Raw genomic sequence first — 24,399 nt, forward strand, 5'->3', positions numbered from 1 at the left:
AAAAGATGTGAAAGTGCCTCTCTCTATATAAGAATGGTGCATTCCGAGGTGTGAACTGGGAGAGAAAGGATTTCATAGTTGGGGTTTTGAATAAGACGGCCTTTTCATTTTTTTTTTTTCATATTGAAAAAATAAAGTAATAAGAATGAAAGGTGTTAAGCTTTTTATCATCCTGGCATTGAACTAGTTTTTCGCAGGACCTCTCCTATAGTATTGTCACCACAGTAGAGTTTAACCACCAAGTTCGAGATAGATTGGTGTGGTTCCTCTACACCTAGGACACCAGAATATGGAACCATGAATGAAGAAAGGCATGAGAGAGAAGCATATTGGCTAGTGATTATGAGGCCCCAATTCTTGACTAGAGGGGACATCAAAGGCCTCTACCCTTTCATCCCTTGGATAGATAGAGAGGGAGGGCAGAGCTTTTGGTTTTTTCATGTTGCCAAAGAGTTGAACAATGATTTTTTTGTGTTGTCAAAGAGTTGAAGAATGAAAATAGATGGCGAATGCCTAATCGAATTGACCGGGTCATGTAGGAACAAGGTTCAAGGGGATACTCTACGCATTCCATTAGTGATATATCAATGTTCGAACAAAAATAATTGTATGCATAAAAAAACCCAAGTTGTACGAGGTAAATGTATTAAAAAGGGGAAAATTTTTAGCGGATGGTGCTGCTACCGTTAGCGGCGAACTCGCTTTGGGGAAAAACGTATTAGTAGCTTATATGCCATGGGAAGGTTACAATTCTGAGGATGCGGTACTCATTAATGAGCATCTGGTATATGAGGATATTTATACTTCTTTTCACATACGAAAATATGAAATTCATACTCATGTAACAAGTCACGGTCTTGAAAGAATCACTAATGAAATACCGCATCTAGAAGCCCATTTACTTCGAAATTTACACAAAAAAGGAATTGTGATGTTAGGGTCTTAGGTGGAGATAGGTGATATTTTAGTAGGTAAATTAATGCCCCAGATGGCAAAAGAATCATCGTATGCTCCGGAAGATAGATTATTATGAGCCATCCTTGGCATTCAGGCATCCACTTCAAATGAAACTTATCTAAAGTTACATATCGGTGGTAGAGGTCGAGTTATTGATGTAAGATGGATCCAGAAAAAAAGGGGTTCTAGTTATAATCCACAAATGATTCGTGTATATATTGTACAAAAGTGTGAAATTAAAATGGGGGGCAAAGTAGCTGGAAGAGATGGAAATAAGGCTCTCATTTCAAAAATTTTACCTAAACAAGATATGCCTTATTTGCAAGATGGAAGACCTGTTCATATGGTCTTCAACCCATTAGGAGTACCCTCATGCATGAATGTAGGCCAGATATTTGAATGCTCTCTCGGCTTGGCGAGAAGTCTGCTAGATAGACATTATCGAATAGCACCTTTTGATGAGAGATATGAATAAGAGGCTTTGAGAAAACTAGTCTTTTTTGAATTATATGAAGCCAGTAAGCAAACAGCGAATCCATATGTATTTGAACCCGAGTATCTGGGAAAAAGTAGAATATTTGATGGAAGAATGGGGGATCCTTTTGAACAACCTGTTATAATAGGAAAGCCCTATGTCTTGAAATCAATTCATCAAGTTGATGATAAAATACATGGACATTCCAGTGCACATTATGCACTTATTACACAATAACCACTTTAGGAGAAATGGAAGTTTGGGCCACATAGCCCTTTGGTTGGGTATTGGAGCAACATTACCTATTGATAAATCCACAACTTTAGGTCTTTTTTAAATTGATTCAATTGTAAAATTAAAAAAAAAAAAACACGATGTGTGTATCTATGGAATAGTCATTTCAAAGTGAATTCTCCCTGGATACATTTATTCATTCAATTCAATTTTGGATCTATTCTAAGTATATGGAATGTGCTAAAGATTTAAAACTCATTTTTATCTTCTTTTTTTTTAGAAAAAAAAAGAAATAACCCATTAAAATTTATGCGAAATGCTTTTCTATTTCTAGAATATCCAGTATATGTTTTATATCTTCTATGCAAAAATGTTTCATTTTCATAAGGTCTTCTTCACTATTATTCAAAAGGTCTAATAATGCATGTATATTGGACCTTTTAAGGCAATTATAGACCGTAGGGTGCAATTCTAATTGGTCAATAAAAATAGATTTCAATGCTATTTCGTTTTGATTTTTTCGTGGTTTAGTCAATCTATCATGAAAAGTAAAAAGGGGTAAAGTAACTTTGTGTTGGTTTTTTTCTAAATGGAAATTTTCTTCTTCTGCATGTAAAAAGGGAATAAATAAATCAATTAAATTCCAAGAAGCCTCATGAAGTGCTTCTTTAGGAGTTAAACTTCCATTTGTCCATATTTTGAGAAAAAAGTGATACGAACCTAGGACGACCTGCTCCTAAACCCGTATTATATTAGCCCGGATCTTAATTAAGTTCAAGTTCTAATGGAATTGACCTCAACCCCTAACCAACCTGTGGTTAGAAACCTTGGTATAATGTAGACGCCACAATAGGGGATGGAAAACCTATTGATAAGTCAAGCTAAAACAACCAATTCTCTAATGGTGTTTTAGGTGTTCTCAAAGAACAAAGAGATAATTAATCTCACAAGTATTTTCTTAATCAAATAAAAGTTAATTCTTATTGATAACTAAGCCTTTAAATAGGCTTTGAAAATACAACTTAAAAACCCTAGAAAATAAAGAAAACCGGCCACCACACATAAAGAAACCTAGTTGGCCAAAACTATACTTCCTTTCCTAATCTAAGTTTGATTAATTAATTCTTTTATATTAAATTAGGAATTAATTAATTTACAATTGAAAGAATAAAATAAAAACCTTCCTAAAGTTATTTTTCCAGAAAATAAATAAATAAAAACCCAAAAAGTAATGGTAGTTTCCTAAAACAAAAAGTAAAAACAAATTAGGAAACTAAAAATGCTAGCCTTTTGATCAAGTTGACTTTGATCAATCTTTGAGATCTTTGAGCTCCAAATCAGCTTCTAGATGCTTTGTAGGATGCCAAATAAGCTGAATATGAAGTCCCACACGTTACCCATGCTTGGAAAAATAAGAAAAGGCTAATACAGTAAAATACAGTAAAGCCAGCAAGCAATACAGCAAATTCGGCCAGATTATTGATGCTGTCCGTACAAGCCCTTTTTGATTGCATTTGAGGCTGCTTTAACTTGATTCCATGACCTCTTAGGCATATGTATTGGACCCATAAAGCATTGGAACCATTTCATGCTTTGCGGACTCCAAAAATGTACCAAAACCATCACCTGGGTCCGTACCAGTCTCCAACGCTTGTATCAGCAAAACAGGTCTTGGTTCTTTGTTCATGATCATTCCTTCTTGATTATGATTTATCCTTTGAATAATCACAGCAAGGTTATCCTTGAACTTCTTGGCTTGTGCTCTAGTGATTGGTCCCACCCTCATCCGTAACGGATTGGCACCCCAGCGGGTTATCGGTTGAGCGGGCTCGGGCGGAATCATATCATTCCCCTCCTCTTGAAAAGGATTTGTCATCAAATCGAGATCATCACCTGCAGAAAAAGGAGTTAAATCAGCAATATTAAATGGAGCACTAACACTATACTCACCTATTAAATTAAGTTTGTAGGTATTCTCGTGAATCCGCTCCAAAACTTGAAATAGTCCATCCATAGGCGGCATGAGCTTTGACTTTCTTTGTTTAGGAAACCTTTCCTTTTGTAAGTGCAACCAAACCAATTCTCCTGGGTCAAACACTATTACAACAAAATCTAGAAATACATGCTCATTATGGTAAAAATTACACTTTTTAAAGTTAGCAAACAATATTTCCCAAATTTTCAAATTGCCACTAAGTGAAGCTCTCAACAATGCAGATAAAGTTCTATGCAATAAAGACATCTTTAAATAAATATCTTTAAAATTCATGGTCAGCAATGATTGCTTATTCATAATTACTTTATTAACATCACCAAAGCTAAGATAAAAATTTATATTTTTCCTTTCTTTTTCTTTCACACTCACGGATTCAATGGGTTTTACATCACTCTTGGCTTTTGCACCAAATTTCTCACTTTCAGGTTTAATATAATTTTTCCACTCAAACTGGGTTTTAGAAGACTTAACTTGGACAGCAAGCTCACATTTTTCCTCTTGAATGGATGGTAGTCCACTTGGAATTTCATTTGGGAAGACATCTCCAAATTCCTTCAAAAGAGAAATCATTGAACTTGGCAATTCAAGTTCTTCAAAGTTAGTTTGATCATTAAAATAATTTCCTTTATAAATCATGACCAGCAAAGGTTTCTTACACTCAATAACCTTATTAATATCCCTTAAACTCAAATAAAAATTGCTACTTAACCTTTCTTTTTTTTTTTCTTTTTCTTTTTTTTCCTTGGATTGGCGCAAACCTTCAGATTTTTCTTCCTTCTCCAAGCTCTCGGGTTTGCCACTTTCTTTCCCCTCTCTTTCGGTTTTTCCTTGATCTTTCCACTCAATATGAGCCTTAGAAACCTTACATTGATCAGCAACCTCATTCTTACCTTCTTGAAAGGATGGTGAAGCCGTTGGTGCCATACTTGCTTTTTCCTTGAGCTTTTCGGCTTCTCTCCTTTGTTGCGTTTGTAATTGGTCTTTGTAAACCTCTTTAGGAGATAATGGTTCCAGCTTGACCTTCTTCCCTTTAAACCTAAAAACAATACTATTTTTTCGACCAAAATGAGTAGCATCTTTGTCAAATTGCCATGGTCTACCTAATAGTATATGTCCAGCAATCATGGGTACAATATCACATAAAACTACATCCTCATATCTACCTATATTAAATTTTACTTTGGCTTGTTTGTTTACTTTCATCTCACCACTATCATTAAGCCATTGTAATCTATATGGTTCAGGATGTTTTGTTGTTTTTAAGCCCAATTTATCAACTACAAGGTTACTTATTACATTAGTACAACTCCCACTATCTACAATCATGCTATAAATTTTACCTTGTATTTCACAACGAGTGTGGAAGATGTTCTTGCGTTAAATTTGTTCTTCATCCTTGTAAACAGCAAGTACCCTCCTTGAGACCAAATTTAGCTCAACATTTGATGTGTTTAATGGTTCGGCCTCATCATCAAGTCCTTCATCTTCTTGTTCGATTTCAGCCTCACTAGCCTCACTTTCGGATTCCACCTCTCCATTACCCTTAATTACCATTATCCTTCTATTCGGGCATTGGCTGGCTATGTGTCCTCTACCTTGGCACTTGAAACAAATAATTTCTCTTGACTTTTGAGGTTTAGGTTCAGATTTTACCTCACCTTTAGTGGTTTGGGCAGATTCGGCTTTAAATTCTCTTCTTGGCCGATTGGTAGTTTCTTCACCAAGTTTCGACTTCAGCTTGCTTTCATAAGTGGAATTGTTTTTCTAGCCACTTGAACTTGTCCTTCCACTGATAGAAACTCCTGCAAACCGTGTGCTAACACCCCTCCTCTTGAATTGGTTCTCAAGCTTAATTGCTACATGCAACATCTCCTCTAATTCCAAGTATTGTTGTAATTCAAGCTGGTTGGCAATGTCACGGTTCAAACCACCAAGAAATCTCGCCATTGTTGCCTCCCTATCCTCATTCATATTCAGCCTCATCATGAGCATCTCCATCTCTTTGTAATAATCCTCCACGGATCTACTGATGCGAACCTGCCCGAGCTCGCACAATCGACAACTCACTGGGGTACTGATCCGATACGGATGAAGACTGGACCGATCATTAGGGCTCAAGCTAAGAGGTTTAAGGACAACCTTGCTGTCTTTATCCAGAAAGTAATTCATTCTCAAAAGGGCTTGTCCATACCTGAAGATAAAAGACCTGTTTTAAGTATCCAAGTGGTGGAGGCTGATACATCGGACACCCATACATCGGACATTTTATATCGGACACCCATGTCTCGGACATCTGATCTCGGACTTCGGACATCGGACGTAACTTAGCTCGGATAGACATCAGTTGTCTCAGATAGACATAAGTTAGCTCAGACAGACATCAGTTAGCTCGGAAAGACCATAAGTTAGCTCGGACATCATGCAGACATAAGTTAGCTCGGTTGAAGACATAATTTAGCCTAGATGTCAAAGTCAACTCGTTACCTAATTTGCGATTGACTTTCTTTCTTTTTGGGTTTTTATTTATTTATTTTCTAGACAAATAACTTTAGGAAGGTTTTTATTTTATTCTTTTCAATGTAAATTAATTAATTCCTAATTTAATATAAAGGAATTAATTAATCAAACTTAGATTAGGAAAGGAAGTATAGTTTCGGCCAACTAGGTTTCTTTATGTGTGTGGCCGGTTTTACCTAGGATTTTTAGGGTTTATTTTTAATTCTTTCAAAGCCTATTTAAAAGGCTTATTTTTCAATAAGTACACAACTTTGATTTGATTAAGAAAATACTTGTGAGATTAATTATCTCTTTGTTCTTTAAGAACACCTAAAACACCATTAGAGAATTGGTTGTTTTAGCTTGACTTATCAATAGGTTTTCCATCACCTATTGTGGTGTCTACATTATACCAAGGTTTCTAACCACAGGTTGGTTAGGGGTTGAGGTCCATTCCATTAGAACTTGAACTTAATTGAGATCCGGGCTAATATAATACGGGTTTAGGAGCAGGTCGTCCTAGGTTCGTATCATTTTGTATAAGAGCCGAATTTTGTTCAGGTTTGATCTATCTTATTTTTCTTTATTTGTTTTTGTGTTATTCTACAATTTTAGCATTAGGTTAAGGTTGCATCCATCCCATACACGTTCTGCATCTTAAAAATAAAAATAAAAAAAATTCATTCCTAGTTGAATTAGGATTTCCTAGTTTTATCGTATTTTTGTTTCCTAATTTGTTGGTTGTTTTTCATCATTGTTCTTGTTAATTTTGGTTTTTGTTGATTTTTCTTTGCTGTTTTAGTCTTAAATCTCTGCATTCATCTATTAAAAAAAAAAAAAAAGAGTTTGCAGCAACATTTAAAAAAAAAAAAAAACCGCTCATTTGTGTTTATTTGGAGATTACGGGTTTGGTGTTTGTTTTGTAGTTGGAATTGCAATTTTGGTAATTATTCTTGCTACTGCAGTTGTGTTTGATATTCAGTGAGTGAAAAAAAAAAAGGAAAAAAAAAAAAGAAGAAGAAAGCCGAATATAAAAAATATATATATATTGGTTTGTTGAAAATTGGTGTTGAAGTTTGTTGCTGGAAATTTCTTGTAACTGCTGCTGTGTTGATTATTTATTCCATATTTGCAGTTTCTGGAGAGCTATTTTTGCTGCTGGATAATTGAGTTTGAGCGCTAAATTATTTGAATTAAAATTAGTTAAAGGAGTTGATACAAAACTTGAATTACAAGAACAATAACCAACACATTTCTATAATTTTGTTCTCTTTGATTCTTGTTCGTATTTGAATTTCTTTTTTTCTAGAATTTTATTCTTGAACTCATAATATATTACCATCTGGTCCAGTTCTTCAAAATTCCAAATTTTTCTCATTAATTTGCTTTATTTTGTCTAGAAAAACAGAAAATAGGTATTTTCATTCCGTTCGGTATTTGTTTATTTTTGCTTACTGTTTTGTTGATAAGTTTAATTAAAACATACTAGTGATCTAATTGCTGTTTTGTGGGTGTTTTAATTAGAACTTTGAGATAACTCATTGAGTGGAAAAAGGAAAGAGTGTGTGAGCTTAAAAGAGGGTAAAAGCCGAAACTAGTGTGCAAACACGAGTGTCGAGACCTTGTTTGAGTGAAACACGTGAGGGAGTGAATATTGTGAGGATTTATTTTATTTTTGCAGTATTTTACTAACATGGAAGATTCTCGAATAAGAAGAGGAGATCCACCCTTGAGGATCAATGAGGAAGAGTCCGTAGCATTCCATGGCGATGCCCGAGCTACCGGGAGTGGAGACCAAGTGGACATGAAAGCTGTTTTGGAGTCAATACAGCGGGTTAGTGCTCAAGTTGAGCATATGAATCAAAGAATGGGAAGGATAGAAGCCTCATAAGGAATGCCGTACACAAGAAATAGGCAAGAATTCCATGGAGGACAAGGCTGAGGACGAGGAGGTCGCGAGAGACCGAGAGAGGAATTTGATGAGGAGCCATTCGGTGGAGACTTTGAGGAAGGTATGGATGAAACTTTTGCTGTCCAAGATAGAGCTGGGCATGGAAGATATAGGAGGGAAGATACAGATGATGATTTGGGAAATATCAAGGTTAACATCCCACCTTTTATGGGTAAAAGTGATCCCGAAGCTTATTTGGAGTGGGACGAAAAGATGGAGATGATATTCGACTGCCATAATTATTCGGAGGGTAAGAAGGTGAAGTTGGCAGCAATGGAGTTTGGCCATTATGCACTCCAATGGTGGACAAATGAGCAAGGCACCCGGAGGAGAGTTGGTGATGACTTGATTACAACATGGCGACAAATGAAAGGAGCCATGAGAAAGGGGTTTGTGCCATCACATTACCATAGGTTGCTGCATCAAAGGCTTCAATCTTTGTCTCAAGGAAGTAGGTCCGTGGAGGATTATTACAAAGAGATGGAGATGCTCATGATGAGGCTGAATATGAATGAGGATAGGGAGGCAACAATGGCGAGATTTCTTGGTGGTTTGAACCGTGACATTGCCAACCAGCTTGAATTGCAATAATACTTGGAGTTGGAGGAGATGTTGCGTGTTGCCATTAAGCTTGAGCACCAATTCAAGAGGAGGGGAGTATGATCACAGCTTGGAGGTGTTTCCAGCAGTGGGAGATTCAGTTCAAATGGCTGGAAAAACAATTCCACTTATGAAAGCAAGCTGAAGCCGAAACTTGGTGAATAAGCTACCAACCGGCCAAGAAGAGAATTTAAAGCCGAATCTGCCCAAGCCATTAAAGGTGAGGTAAAATTTGAACCTAAACCTCAAAAGTCAAGAGAAATGATCTATTTCAAGTGCCAAGGAAGAGGTCATATAGCCAGCAAATGCCCGAATAGAAGGATAATGGTAGTTAGGGGTAATGGAGAGGTGGAATCCGAAAGTGAGGCTAGTGAGGCTAAAATCGAACAAAAGGATGAAGGACTTGATGATGAGGCCGAACCATTGAACACATCAAATGTTGAGCTAAATTTGGTCTCAAGGATGGTAGTTTTTGTTTACAAGGATGAAGAACAAATTCAGTGTGAGAACATCTTCCACACTTGTTGTGAAATACAAGGTAAAATTTGTAGCATGATTATAGATAGTGGGAGTTGTACTAATGTAATAAGTAACCTTGTAGTAGATAAATTGGGCTTAAAAACAATAAAACATCCTGAACCATATAGATTAAAATGGCTTAATGATAGTGGTGAGATTAAAGTAAACAAACAAGCCAAAGTAAAATTTAGTATAGGTAGATATGAGGATATAGTTTTATGTGATATTGTACCCATGATTGCTGGACATATACTACTAGGTAGACCATGGCAATTTGATAAAGATGCTACTCCTTTTGGTCAAGAAAATAGTATTATAGGGGCAATCCCGAAGAAACGAAGGAGCTGCAAAAACAGGTAAGTGATTTGCTTGATAAAGGATACATTCGTGAGAGTTTAAGTCCATGTGCTGTTCCTGTTTTGTTAATGCCAAAAAAAATGGTACATGGAGAATGTGTGTTGATTGTAGGGCTAAAAATAACATTACCATCAAATATAGACATCCCATTCCTAGATTAGATGATATGCTTGATGAGTTGCATGGTGCTTGCATGTTTACAAAAATTGATCTTAGGAGTGGTTATCATCAAATTAGGATGAAAGAAGGTGATGAATGGAAAACCGCATTCAAAACTAAATATGGGCTGTATGAATGGTTAGTTATGCCTTTTGGATTATCCAATGCACCTAGTACTTTCATGAGGCTTATGAATCATGTAATGCGTCCATTTATTGGTAAATTTATGGTTGTTTATTTTGATGACATTCTAATATATAGCCGAAATTTGGATGACCATGCGGATCAACTTAGGCAAGTTTTGCAAGTTCGTAGAAAGGAAAGATTGTTTACTAACATTAAAAAATGTGAATTTTGCAAAGATGAGCTTGTGTTTCTAGGATTTGTAGTAAGTGCTGCAGGAATCAAAGTTGACCAAGCTAAGGTGAAAGCAATTCAAGAGTGGCCGGTTCCTACTTCTATCACCCAAATGAGGAGCTTTCATGGCTTGGCAAGCTTTTATATAAGATTTGTCAAGGATTTTAGTACCATAGCAGCACTATTGAATGAAGTTGTCAAGAAGAATGTCGGCTTTAAATGGGGGGAAGTACAAGAAAAATCTTTTAATTTGTTGAAAGAAAAATTGTGTAATGCACCTTTGTTAGTTTTGCCAAATTTTTCTAAGACTTTTGAAATTGAGTGTGATGCTTCGGGTGTAGGTATTGGAGCTGTCTTAATGCAAGAAGGAAGACCCATAGCCTACTTTAGTGAAAAATTAAATGGAGCTGCCCTAAACTACCCGACTTATGACAAGGAGATGTATGCTTTGGTGAGGGCTTTGGAGACGTGGCAGCATTATCTCATGCCAAAGGAGTTTCTAATTCATACGGATCATGAGTCTTTGAAGCATATTAAGGGTCAAGGAAAGCTCAACCGAAGGCATGCCAAGTGGATTGAATTTATTGAAACCTTTCCATATGTGATCCGCTACAAAAAAGGTAAGGAAAATGTGGTTGCCGATGCATTATCCCGAAGGTATGTACTCTTTTCTACCTTAGATGCTAGATTGCTTGGATTTGAACAATTGAAAGAACTTAATGAGCATGATAGTGACTTTGGAGAAATTTTTAGAACCTGTGTGAAACATGGATTTAATAAATTTTACATATTTTAGGGATATTTGTTTAAGGAAAACAAACTTTGTGTGCCTAATTGTAGCATTAGGGAATTATTGGTTCGGGAAGGACATGGGGGTGGTTTAATGGGTCATTTTGGTGTTTTAAAAACTTTATCCTTGCTACAAGAACATTTTTATTGGCCTAGCATGAGGAGAGATGTTGAGAGAATTTGTAAAAGATGTTTGAAGTGTCGAAAAACAAAATCAACATTGAAGCCGCATGGATTGTATAAGCCTTTGCCGATTCCTACCTATCCTTGGGTAGATTTGTCTATGGATTTTATTCTTGGGTTGCCTAGGTCAAGGATAGGTAAGGATTCAATATTTGTTGTAGTAGATAGGTTTTCTAATATGGCACATTTTATTGCATGTAACAAAACTGATGATGCATCCAATATTGCTAATTTATTTTTCAAGGAAATTGTGAGATTGCATGGAATGCCAAGAACTATTGTTTCGGATAGGGATGCTAAGTTCTTAAGCTATTTTTGGAAAACTTTGTGGGCTAAATTAGGTATTAAGCTTTTATTTTCAACTACTTGTCATCCACAAACTGATGGACAAACTGAAGTAGTAAATAGAACCTTGTCTGCATTGTTGAGAGCATTAATTAGTAGAAATTTAAGAACTTGGGAAGAATGTTTGCCACATGTTGAATTTGCATATAATAGGTCTTTACATTCAGCAACTAAATTTACTCCATTTGAAATTGTTTATGGTTTTAATCCTTTGACTCCATTAGATTTAACACCTTTACCTTTAAGTGAGCGTGCTAATCTAGATGGAAAACAAAAAGCTGATTTTGTAAAGCAGATTCATGAGAAGACACGAGCAAATATTGAAAGGAAGACCAAGCAATATGCAAAGGTGGCTAATCAAGGCCGAAAATCAATGGTGTTTGAACCTGGAGATTGGGTGTGGCTGCATTTAAGGAAAGAAAGGTTTCTTGAACAAAGGAAATCCAAACTCATGCCAAGGGGCGATGGACCTTTTCAAGTTTTGGAAAGGATAAATGACAATGCCTACAAACTTGATTTATCGGGTGAGTATAGTGTTAGTGCCACCTTTAATGTTGCTGATTTATCTCCTTTTGCTGCAGGTGATGAGTTTGATTTGAGGACAAATCCTTTTCAAGAGGAGGGGAATGATGCGAACCCGCCCGAGCTCGCACAACCGACAACTCACTGGGGTACTGATCTGATACGGATGAAGACTGGACCGATCACTAGGGCTCAAGCTAAGAGATTTAAGGACAACCTTGCTGCCTTTATCCAGAAAGTAATTCATTCCCAAAAGGGCTTGTCCATACCTAAAGATAAAAGATCTGTTTTAAGTATCCAAGTGGGGTGGAGGCTGATACATCGGACACCCATACATCGGACATTTTATATCGGACACCCATGTCTCGGACATCTGACCTTGAACTTCAGATATCGGGCGTAACTTAGCTCAGACAGACATCAGTTGTCTCGGACAAACATAAATTAGCTCGGACAGACATCAGTTAGCTCGGACAGACATCAGTTAGCTCGGAAAGACCATAAGTTAGCTCAGACATCAGGCAGACATAAGTTAGCTCGGTTGAAGACATAATTCAGCCTAGATGTCAAAGTCAACTCGTTACCTAATTTGCGATTGACTTTCTTTCTTTTTAAGTTTTTATTTATTTATTTTCTGGACAAATAACTTTAGGAAGATTTTTATTTTATTCTTTCCATTGTAAATTAATTAATTCCTAATTTAATATAAAGGAATTAATTAATCAAACTTAGATTAGGAAAGGAAGTATAGTTTCGGCCAACTAGGTATCTTTATGTGTGTGGCCGATTTTACCTAGGGTTTTTAGGGTTTATTTTGTTTCTTTCAAAGCCTATTTAAAAGGCTTATTTTTCAATAAGAACACAACTTTGATTTTATTAACAAAATACTTATGAGATTGATTATCTCTTTGAGAATTGGTTGTTTTAGCTTGACTTATCAATAGGTTTTCCATCCCCTATTGTGGCATCTACATTATACCAAGGTTTCTAACCACAGGTTGGTTAGGGGTTGAGGTCCATTCCATTAGAACTTGAACTTAATTGAGATCCGGGCTAATATAATACCGGTTTAGGAGCAGGTCGTCCTAGGTTTGTATCACCTACTTCCTTGAGACAAAGATTGAAGCCTTTGATGCAGCAACCTATGGTAATTGGATGGCACAAACCGTTTCCTCATGGCTCCTTTCATTTGACGCCATGTCGAGATTAAATCATCACCAACTCTCCTTCGGGTATTTTGCTCATTCGTCCACCATTGGAGTGCATAATGTCCAAACTCCATTGCTGCCAACTTCACCTTATTACCTTCCGAATAGTTGTGCCAGTAAAAAATCATCTCCATTTTTTCTTCCCACTCCAAATAAGCTTCGGGATCACTTTTACCCATAAAAGGTGGGATGTTAACCTTGATATTTCCCAAATCATCATCTGTATCTTCCCTCCTATATCTTCCATGGCCAGCTCTATCTTGGACAGCAAAAGTTTCGTCCATACCTTCCTCAAAGTCTCCACCAAATGGCTCCTCATCAAATTCCTCTCTCGGTCTCTTGCGACCTCCTAGTCCTCGGCCTTGCCCTCCATGGAATTCTTGCCTATTTCTTGTATTCGGCATTCCTTGTGAGGCTTTTATCCTTCCCATTCTTTGATTCATATGCTCAACTTGAGCACTAACCAGCTGTATTGACTCCAAAACAGCTCTCATGTCCACTTGGTCTCCACTCCCGGTAGCTCGGGCATCGCCATGTAATGCTACGGACTCTTCCTCATTGATCCTCAAGGGTGGATCTCCTCTTCATATTCTAGAATCTGCCATGTTAGTAAAATACTCCAAAAATAAAATAAATCCTCACAATATTCACTCCCTCACGTGTTTCACTCAAACAAGGTTTCGACACTAGTGTTTGCACACTAGTTTGGGCTTTTACCCTCTTTTAAGCTCACACACTCTTGCCTTTTTCCACTCAATGAATTGTTTCAAAGTTCTAATTAAAACACCCACAAAACAGCAATTAGATCACTAGTATGTTTTAATTAAACTTATCAACCAAACAGTAAGCAAAAATAAACAAATACCGAACGGAATGAAAATACCTATTTTCGGTTTTTCTAGACAAAATAAGCAAATTAATGAGAAAACTTTGGAATTTTGAAGAACTGGACCAGATGGTAATATATTATGAGTTCAAGAATAAAATTCTAGAAAAAGAAATTCAAATATGAACAAGAATCAAAGAGAACAAAAATATAGAAAAGTTGTTCGTTGTTGTTCTTTGTAATTCAAGTTTTGTATCAATTCCTTTAACTAATTTTAATCCAAATAATTTAAGCACCCAAAATCCAAATATCCAGCAGCAAAAATAATTTCCCAGCAACTCAAATATTGAATAAATAATCAAAAAACCAGCAGCTCCAACAAATTTCCAGCAAACAAATCAAACTCCAACAAACCGAAACATTTTTTTTATTTTTTTTTTATTCGGCTTTACCTCTTCTTTCTTTTTTCTTTTTTTTTTCACTTACAGAACATAAACAACTGCAGTACCCAGAGTAATTACCAAAATTGCAATTCCAACTCCAAAACAAACACCAAACCCATGACCTCCCAATCAAAAATTCAAATTGTGGGTTTTTTTTTTTTTTTTTTTTATATGTTGCTGCAAACCCTTCTTTTTTTTTTTTTTTTTTTGTAAATATATGAATTCAAATATTTAAGACTAAAACAGCAAAGGAAAATCAACAAAAACCAAAATTATCAAGAACAATGATGAAAAACAACCAACAAACTAGGAAACAAAAATACGATAAAACTAGGAAATCCTAATTCAACTAGGAATGAAATTTTTTTTTTTTTTTTAATGATGCAGAACGTGTATGATGATAGAAGCAACCTTAGCCTAATGCTAAAATTGCAGATTAACACAAAAATAAATAAAGCAAAAAAAGATAGATCAAACCTGAACAAAATTTAGCTCTGATACCAAATGATACGAACCTAGGACGACCTGCTGCTAAACCCGTATTATATTAGCCCGGATCTTAATTAAGTTCAAGTTATAATGGAATTGACCTCAACCCCTAACAACCTGTGGTTATAAATCTTGGTATAATGTAGACGCCACAATAGGGGATGGAAAACCTATTGATAAGTCAAGCTAAAACAACCAATTCTCTAATGGTGTTTTAGGTGTTCTCAAAGAACAAAGAGATAATTCATCTCACAAGTATTTTCTTAATCAAATCAAAGTTAATTCTTATTAATAACTAAGCCTTTAAATAGGCTTTGAAAAGACAACTTAAAAACCCTAGAACATAAAGAAAACCGGCCACCACACATAAAGAAACCTAGTTGGTCGAAACTATACTTCCTTTCCTAATCTAAGTTTGATTAATTAATTCCTTTATATTAAATTAGGAATTAATTAATTTACAATTGAAAGAATAAAATAAAAACCTTCCTAAAGTTATTTGTCCAGAAAATAAATAAATAAAAACCCAAAAATTAATGGTAGTTTCCTAAAATAAAAAGTAAAAACAAATTAGGAAACTAAAAATGCTAGCCTTTTGATCAAGTTGACTTTGACCAATCTTTGAGCTCTTTGAGCTCCAAATCAGCTTCTAGATGCTTTTTAGGATGCCAAATAAGCTGAATATGAAGTCCTACAAGTTACGCATGCTTGGAAAAAAAAGAAAAGGCTAATACAATAAAATACAGTAAAGCCAGCAAGCAATACAGCAAATTCGGCCAAATGGTTGATGCTGTCCGTAGAAGCCCTTTTCGATTGCATTTGAGGCTGCTTTAACTTGATTCCATGATCTCTTAGGCATATGTATTGGACCCATAAAGCATTGGAACCATTTCATGCTTCTCGGACTCCAAAAATGTACCAAAACCGTCACCCGGGTCCGTACCAGTCTCCAACGCTTGTATCAACAAAACAGGTCTTGGTTCTTTGGTCATGATCATTCCTTCTTAATTATGATTTATCCTTTGCATAAGAACAGCATGGTTATCCTTGAACTTCTTGGCTTGTGCTTTAGTGATTGGTCCCACCCTCATCCGTAACGGATTGGCACCCCAGCGGGTTATCGGTTGAGTGGGCTCGGGCAGAATCACATCAAAAAGTATATCTTGTTTTTCATTCCGATTCGCATAAGAATGAATACTATAATTGGCATTTTGAATAGGAATGAATATAGCATATATAGGATAACTTTCATCTTGAAAGTTATTTGGCATTTTTATACAATACCCTCGATGCCTTTCGAGTTGTAATTCACTACAAAAATTAATTAGTTCCGTTAGGTTCGCTATAAGCTGCGTATTATCAATGATTTCCACCAAAGGTGGTAAGATGATGTCTTGACCAGTTACATATCGGGGACCTTTGACATAAATAGATGCATCACGAGTTCCATAAAGATTACTTCTCAATAAAATTTCTTTCAAATTCATTTAAATTTCATGTACAGATTCTTGAATACGCACTATGGTAGAATATTCATGTGGTATTTTATCAAATTTTGCCCATGTGATACATGTTCCTTCTATTTCTCCAAGCAAAGCTCTTTGCATCGCAATGCCTCTTGTATTGGCTTGGCCTTTCATAATGAATCTAATAGCTTTTATTGGGATAATAACATTACTTTTAGGAGCTACTTTAGCTCTTGCTCAAAAAGATATTAAGAGGGGTTTAGCTTATTCTACAATGTCTCAATTGGGTTACATGATACTGGCTCTAGGTATGGGGTCTTATTGAGCTGCTTTATTTCATTTGATTACTCATGCTTATTAGAAAGCATTGTTGTTTTTAGGTTCTAGATCAATTATTCATTCCTTGGAAACAATTGTTGGATAGTCTCCAGATAAAAGCCAGAATATGGTTCTTATGGTGGTTTACGAAAACATGTACCAATTACAAAAACTGCGTTTTTATTAGGTACACTTTCTCTGTGTGGTATTCCACCCCTTGCGTGTTTTTGGTCCAAACATGAAATTCTTAGTGATAGTTGGTTATATTTACTGATTTTTGCAATAATTGCTTGTTCCACAGCTGGCTTAACTGCATTTTATATGTTTCGCATCTATTTACTTACTTTTGAAGGACATTTAAACCTTCAGCTTCAAACTTACAGTGGAAAAAAACTAGCTCATTCTATTCAATGTCTCTATGGGGTAAAGAAGGGCAAAAAGTTATTAAAAAAAATGTTACTTTATTAACTTTATTAACAATGAATAATAATGAAAGGGCTTCTCTTTTTTTCTAAAAAGCCATATCGAATTGATTAGTAATCTAAGAAGCATGATGCGCCCTTTTATTACTATTAGTCATTTTGGAACTAAGAACACTTTCTCATATCCATAGGAATTGGACAATACTATGCTATTTTCTATGCTTGTATTAGTACTATATACTTTGTTCATTGGATTCATAGGAATTCCTTTCTTCAATCTATTCAATCAAGAAGCTGTGGATTTGGATATATTATCAAAATTGTTAAACCCAGTGATAAACCTTTTACATCCAAATTCAAATACTTCTGTGGATTTGTATGAATTTATTTCAAATGCAATTTTTTCATTCAATATAGCTTTTTTTGGAATCCTTATAGTTTCTTTTTTTATATAAGCTGGTTTATGCCTCTTTACAAAATTTGAATTTCCTTAATTCATTTGTTAAAAGTATTCCCAAAAAAAAGAAAAATTCTTGTGGAAAAACTATTAAATGGGATATATGATTGGTCATATAATCGTGGTTACATGGATTTTTTTATGCAATATGCTTAACTAAAGGTATAAGAGGATTGGCTCAACTAACTAATTTTTTTTATAAACGAATAATTGATCGAATTACGAATGGTGTCGGCATTGCAAGTTTTTTCATAGGAGAAGGTACTAAATATGTGGGGGGCGGTCGAATTTCTTCCCATCTCTTAGTCTATATATCTTATGAATTAATCTTTTATTGATTTACTTTTCATTTTCTTTTTATATTTATAAAAAATAAAAAGAAAAACTTAACTCAACTTAAGTTAACCAAGTTAACTCAATCAATTATTTAATTTATAGATTAAAATTAAACTTATGGTAAAAAAGAATATTAACAAGAGGTTTTCGAACGTAGAGTAGAACTTTTTTTCTATAAATATTTCTAACTTCGAATTTTTTTTATTTTCATCCACATCCATATAATAAGTTTCATAAACGTGTCTATTTTTATAGTGTGTCTCTTTAAAGTGAAATTCATCCTTTGTTTTTTCCTTTCCATTCACTCGTATCTTTTCCAATTCATCGATTTTGTCCAGATCCTCCTTTTCTTCCGAAAAAAGGGAGGGAGAAGGATCTTCTTCGGTGGATCTCTTTTGTTAATGTTTAGTCCCCCTCATTTATGAAGTTGTTTCTATTTCCACATCTGTTTCTTCCTCACTTTCCCCCCTTTCTTCCGTTTTTGAGATTTCTTTCAGTTTTTTAGTAACAATGGGTGACGGTATTCTACCTACATAGTAGACACAGGTAATAAATAAGAGAATACTAAAGATTCGAGCCATAGAATCTCAATTCTGACATAAGGTACTTATTGGGTCTAATAAGTACATTAGATCTAATAGACTTATTTCACTATATCCAGACGAATACCAATCCAACCCATTTCATGAATAAAATATGACCAATTAACCAACCAACAAAACTACTTGTTACAAATAACATCTTGTTGTTGCATCGAAACATATAAATGTTGACTAATCTGACTAAAATTGAACTTGGTAAAATGAAATGGTTGAATAATTGAAAAATGAGATTATTCAAGAATATACATTGAATGCTAAGATTACGCATTGAATTTCTATTAGTAGATCCGTAATAAAAAAAAAGTTCAAGATTGTTCCATAAGAAATGAAACAAAAGATATGGTAGAGCTAGGACAGTTATTGTATAAGGTCTACCCAATGCTGGATGCAGAGGCACAAAATAGATCGATATGAACATCATGAGCTGTCTCGTAATAAAACCGGTTGTTGCTGATACTTTCTTCTCGGTTCCTTCTTCTCCTTCTTCCATAACACGAGCTCAGAGAAGGAAGAGCCAAGAAGGCCATATGGAGAATGTGGTCAGAAATCCATAATAGTGTCTGACTACAACGACCGAATTGATTGTCTTCTTGCATAAGGATACTAGATTACCTAGTATAAAAGATTTAAAAATCATTACAAACCTCCCTTTTTTCTTTTCTATTGCAATTTCTAGATTATTATATGATGATTTTTAAACTTTCCATATATATATATATATATATAGAAATAGAAAGAGATAGACTAGAAATGATATCTCTTATCTCAATAACACCAAAGGGATATTAAATGAATGGAATTGGGATATGGATGGAATATAATGAAATAGAGCCACTTTTGGGTTCCCTATGAAATGAGGCATGGAACGGAGCCACTACGCAGAAGTTCCAGGAGTTACAAAGGAAACTTCGAGCTCATATTGGTCATGGGTTAAGAACAGGAATTGAACTGTATTAGATCTAATCTCTTGTTGTTCCTCAGTAGCTCGGTGATAGAGCAGTCGACTGTTAATTGACTGGTCATAGGTTCGAATCCTACTTGAGTAGATTTGATTCATTTCGAATTAAAGAATTGAACATGAAAGGGTTCACTTTGACCTTTAAGAGTAGGTAACTCGTTCCCTGTGTCTTTGTTTCTATTTCTTTCTTTCTCATCATATCACATTCTGTTCTGTTATATTTGAGAATCGTCGTCAATACCTCGGTGTAGGTCCAGGATAATCCCTTGTTCTACAGTCTAGGGCTATTTACAACTATCCAATTAAGAATTCTCAAATGTACTAGCAAGTGCATTGAAGATTTTTGCTACCGGGAGGCGACAACTACCGCGAGCAAACATATTAATGACGAGGAACACATTTTTGCTATTCTACTAATACTTGTACTTTCTCTGTTATTCTGCCCCATACTAGTTGAGAAAGAATTATGGGGCATAAAATAAAAAAATATACTGATTCGGGCTTCGGGCCGGGCATTTTGACAAAAGACAAACGCCCAAATTCCATAGCTTAGGGTCTACAATCTCTATGATGATTTTCCGACCCCCAAAGGGAAAGGTCCTTCACTTTTTAGCTGGTTATGGGCGAGGAGAGATTCGAACCCCTGACACCGTGGTTTGTAGCCACATGCTCTAATCCTCTGAGCTATAGGCCCCACCTTGTCTCCACTGGATATGTTCCCATGAGTACCGTAAAAAAAAGGAACCTATCCTCTCCCCATTTGTTTCAGGTTAAGAAGATGTGAAAGCACCTCTCTCTATATAAGAATGGTGCATTTCGAGGTGTGAAGTGGGAGAGAAGGGATTTCATAATTGGGGTTTTGAATAAGACGACCTTTTGATTTTTCAATTTTTTTTTTCATATTGAAAAAATAAAGTAATAAGAATGAGAGGTGTTAAGCTTTTTATCATCCTGGCATCGAGCTATTATTCTGCGGGACCTCCCCTTCAATATCATCACCGTAGTAGAGTTAAACCACCAAGTTCGAGATGGATTGGTATGGTTCCTCTACACCTAGGACACTAGAATATTGAACCATGAATGAAAGGCATAAGAGAAAAGCATATTGGCTAGTGATTGTAAGGCCCAATTCTGGACTAGAGGGGACACCAAAGGCCTCTGTCCTTCCATCCCTTGGATAGTTAGAGAGGCATGGCAGAGCTTTTGGTTTCTTCATGTTGTCAAAGAGTTAAACAATGAAAACAGAGGGAGAGTGCCTGATTGAATTGATTAGGTCATGTAGGAACAAGTTCTAATTAAAACACCCACAAAACAGCAATTAGATCACTAATATGTTTTAATTAAACTTATCAACAAAACAGTAGCAAAAAGTAGGCAATACCGAAAGAATCCAACAAATCCTAATTTTTCGGCTTTCTAGACAAGAAAACACAAAATAATGGGAAAACGTTGGAATTTTTTAAAACTGCACCAGATGGTAGTAGATTATTAGTTCAAGAATAAAATTCCAGAAAAAGAAATTCAAATACGAACAAGAATCAAAGAGAACAAAAATATAGAAAAGTGTTGGTTGTTGTTCTTGTAATTCAAGTTTTGTATCAATTCCTTTAACTAATTTTAATCCAAAAAATTTAAGCACCCAAAATCCAAACATCCAGCAGCAAAAATAATTTCCCAGCAACTCAAATATTGAATAAATAATCAAAAACCAGCAGCTCCAACAAATTTCCAGCAAACAAATCAAACTCCAACAAACCGAAATATTTTTCTGTTTTTTTTTTTTTTTTTATATTCGGCTTTACCTCTTTTTTTTTTTTTTCACTCACAAAACATAAACAAATGCAGTAGCAAGAATAATTACCATAATTGCAATTCCAATTCCAAAACAAACACCAAACCCGTGACTTCCAAATAAACACAAATGTGCAATTTTTTTTTTTTTTTAATGTTGCCGCAAACTCCTTTTTTTTTTTTTTTTGAATATATGAATGCAAATTTCTAAGACTAAAACAGCAAAGGAAAATCAACAAAAACCAAAATTATCAAGAATAATGATAAAAGACAACCAACAAATTAGGAAACAAAAATACGATAAAACTAGGAAACCTAATTCAACTAGGAATGAATTTTTTTTTTTTTTTTAAAAGATGCAGAACGTGTATGGGATGGATGCAACCTTAACCTAATGCTAAAATTGCAGAATAACACAAAAAAAAAAATAAAACAAATAAAGATAGATCAAACCTGAACAAAATTTAGCTCTGATACCAAATGATACGAACCTAGGACGACCTGCTCCTAAACCCGTATTATATTAGCCCGGATCTTAATTAAGTTCAAGTTCTAATGGAATGGACCTCAACCCCTAACCAACCTATGGTTAGAAACCTTGGTATAATGTAGACGCCACAATAGGGGATGGAAAACCTATTGATAAGTCAAGCTAAAACAACAAATTCTCTAATGGTGTTTTAGGTGTTCTCAAAGAACAAAGAGATAATTAATCTCACAAGTATTTTCTCAATCCAATCAAAGTTATCTTATTATTGAAAGATAAGCCTTTAAATAGGCTAAGATTACAAAGAAAAAAAACCCTAAAAAATTAATTCAAAACCGGACTCCTATAGGAATTAGGAAACTTGGCCGAATTCCAATATGTCCTAAACTAAGTTTCCTAAACTAAATTTGATTAATTAATTCCTTTATTTTGAGTTAGGAATTAATTAATTAATTTACAATGGAAATAATAAATTAATAACTTTCCTAAACTTATTTGTCCAGAAAATATATAAATAAAAACCTAAAAGTAATGGTAGTTTCCTAAAACAAAAAGTAAGAACAAATTAGGAAACTAAAAATGGTGAATTTCGGCTATGTTGATAATGACCCTTCTTTGATCCAATTGGACTCCAAATCAGCTTCAATATTCTTTGTGGGATGCCAAATAAGCTTATTGTGAAGTTCCTCACGTTGCCCTTGCTTGGAAGTATGAGAAAAGGCTAATACAGTAAAATACAGTAAAGCCAGCAAGGAATACAGCAAATTCGGCCTTTTCTTCCCCTTGTGCGCAAACCACCTTGTTGGTCGGCTTTGAAGCTGCTTTGGCTGGTTTCTATGACTCATCCTCCATATGAATTGAACCCATAAGAATGGGGTTCCAATTCATACAATCCGGCCTCCTTATGATCACCAAAAACGTCACCCGGCCCTATTTTGGCTTCTATTGCTTGTATGAGTGAAACAGGCCTTGGTTCTTTAGATATGGCCAACCCCTCATGACTATGACTTATTCCTTGTATGAAGACAGCAAGATTGTCCTTGAACTTCTTGGCTTGGGCCCTAGTGATCGGTCCCACCTTCATTTGTATTGGGTCAGCACCCCAGCGGGTTGTCGGGCGAATAGTCTTGAGTGGATTCGCATCAGTAGTACAGGAATATTCACCTGTTGTCCATTCACTGTGCCTTTCGGCATGATCTTAGGCCCTGACTCACCCTCTGTGGATGAACTTTGCGAAGGAACCCTTAGGTTTTTGGGGCATTGGATTCTCACCAATGTTTGCGTTACTCAAGTTGACATTCTAGCTTCTGCTTCGTCTACCACTGCTTGCGTGGGTGCTTCCCTCTAAATGGAACATTCCTCAATTGATGCATTTTTACATCCCATAGCTTCGGCAGATCGCTTCGCTCCATTCATCTTCGGTGCAAGAGCGCCTGATCAGTGAGCTATTATGCACTCTTTCAAGGGTGGGTGCTTCTAGACGAACCTCCTGGCTCTCTCTACACCCTTACCTCCTTTATCACCGAGCGATCATTTAGTGGCCTTAGCTGGTGATTCGAGCTGTTTCCCTTTCGACGATGAAGCTTGTCCCCCATTATCTCACTGGCAAACCTTGACCCCTGTTATTTTGAGGTCATATCTAGTATTCAGAGTTTGCCTTGATTTGGTACCGCTCTTGTGGCCCGCACCAAAATAGTGCTTTACCCTTAGATGTCCAGTCAACTGCTGTGCCTGAATGTATCTTGGGGAGAGCCAGCTAGCTCTAAGTTCGAGTGGCATTTCACCCCTAACCACAACTCATCTGTTAATTCTTCAACATCAGTCAGTTTGGACCTCCACTTAGTTTCACCCAAGCTTCATCCTAGTCATGGATAGATCACCTAGGTTCGGGTCCATAAGCATTGACAATTGCCCTATGAAGACTCGCTTTTACTACGGCTCTGGTGGCTTCCTTTAACCAAGCCATTGCTTATAAGTCGCCGACTCATTATTTAATAGGCATGCAGTCAAAGCCTTGGTCTCCTCCCACTGCTTGGGAGCTTACGGTTTCATGATCTATTTCACTCTCCGATGGGGGTTTTTTTTCATCCTTCCCTCACGGTACTAATTCACTATCTGTCACCCAGGAGTATTTAACCTTGCAAGTTGGTCCTTGCTGATTCAAACGGGATTCCATGTGTCCCATGCTACTTGGGTCAGAGCATAAGCTAGTGATACTTTCGGCTACTGGATTCTCTCCATCTAGGGTGCAGTACTCCATTGCTTCGCCTACCAGCATGGCCCTTGTATTGCTCTCTCACAACCCCATTTTCACGATTTAAGCTGCTTTCATTTCGCTCGCCGCTACTATGGGAATCGCTTTTGCTTTCTTTTCCTCTGGCTACTAAGATGTTTTAGTTCACTAGGTTGTCTCTTGCCTGCCCATGGATTCAGCAGCAATTCAAAAGGTTGAACTATTCAGGAATCTCTAGATCTACACTTATTTTTAACTCCCTGAAGCATTTCATCGTTTATTATGCCCTTCCTCGTCTCTAGGTGCCTAGGTATCCACTGTAAGCCTTTCCTCGTTTGAACCTCACCCTTAACTTTAAGGCTATGCCACCCCTAACGTGCTGCTAAATGGGATGATCTTATCAATGTCCATGAATGCCATATC

At 36.0% G+C, this 24,399-nt stretch overlaps 1 pseudogene; it reads right to left on the reverse strand.

The window, feature by feature from the left end:
- Nucleotides 1-18,324: 18,324 nt before the first annotated feature.
- On the reverse strand, nt 18,325-19,144 carry LOC132804424 (protein TIC 214-like; annotated as a pseudogene).
- Nucleotides 19,145-24,399: the final 5,255 nt, after the last annotated feature.

The sequence above is a fragment of the Ziziphus jujuba genome, chromosome 7, assembly GCF_031755915.1.
Source record: "Ziziphus jujuba cultivar Dongzao chromosome 7, ASM3175591v1".
NCBI classification, from domain to species: Eukaryota; Viridiplantae; Streptophyta; class Magnoliopsida; order Rosales; family Rhamnaceae; genus Ziziphus; species Ziziphus jujuba.